Source organism: Elephantulus edwardii, unplaced genomic scaffold (assembly GCF_000299155.1).
Source record: "Elephantulus edwardii isolate Elephantulus edwardi_28Jun2011 unplaced genomic scaffold, EleEdw1.0 scaffold00015, whole genome shotgun sequence".
Lineage (NCBI taxonomy): Eukaryota > Metazoa > Chordata > Mammalia > Macroscelidea > Macroscelididae > Elephantulus > Elephantulus edwardii.
Window position 1 is genome coordinate 18,094,889 of NW_006399765.1, and position 258 is coordinate 18,095,146.

The following is a 258-nucleotide window of genomic DNA, read 5'->3' on the forward strand; positions in this document are numbered from 1 at the left end:
CACACACACACACACACTGGCAGCCACCCTTTGGTGGCCTCCACTGTACCACCTTTAGGTAAACGACTCATCAGAGGAACATGAAGACTGGGGAGAGGAGGAAGGAATGAAAAGGCCAGAGTGTGTGTGTGCGAGTGTGTGGGTACTTGAGTGCGTGTGAGAGTGCTTGCCTGGGGTGACCTCACAGCTGCCGGGACATAAAGACTGCTGGGTCCTGCCTCCCAGGCTCCAAGCTGGCTCTGCGGGGGACACAGTGAC